Source organism: Etheostoma cragini, unplaced genomic scaffold, assembly GCF_013103735.1.
Source record: "Etheostoma cragini isolate CJK2018 unplaced genomic scaffold, CSU_Ecrag_1.0 ScbMSFa_2017, whole genome shotgun sequence".
Lineage (NCBI taxonomy): Eukaryota > Metazoa > Chordata > Actinopteri > Perciformes > Percidae > Etheostoma > Etheostoma cragini.
Genome location: NW_023266133.1, coordinates 3278 through 3559, shown reverse-complemented (window position 1 = coordinate 3559; position 282 = coordinate 3278).

Sequence of the window (282 nt, the reverse complement as noted above, 5' to 3'; positions counted from 1 at the left end):
CCAGTGGTAACCAGTGGCAACCAACGTTCCAAGGTAATCTGACTGGTAGGGTTATGGAGCCTAGTTGTAGACTGAGACCTCCTAAAAATGATTGATTTCAGTGAACTAGACATATGCAAAATAAAATAGATATAATTAACCATGTTTAAACACGTCACAAGCTATCTCGAGGGTTACAATTTTTATCATTTTAAATAGTTAACAGAGATCTGATTGTTGCGTGGTTATTGTAAATAGGTAATGTTTGTGAAGTTAGATAGTTTTAGAACTTAAAATATGCGC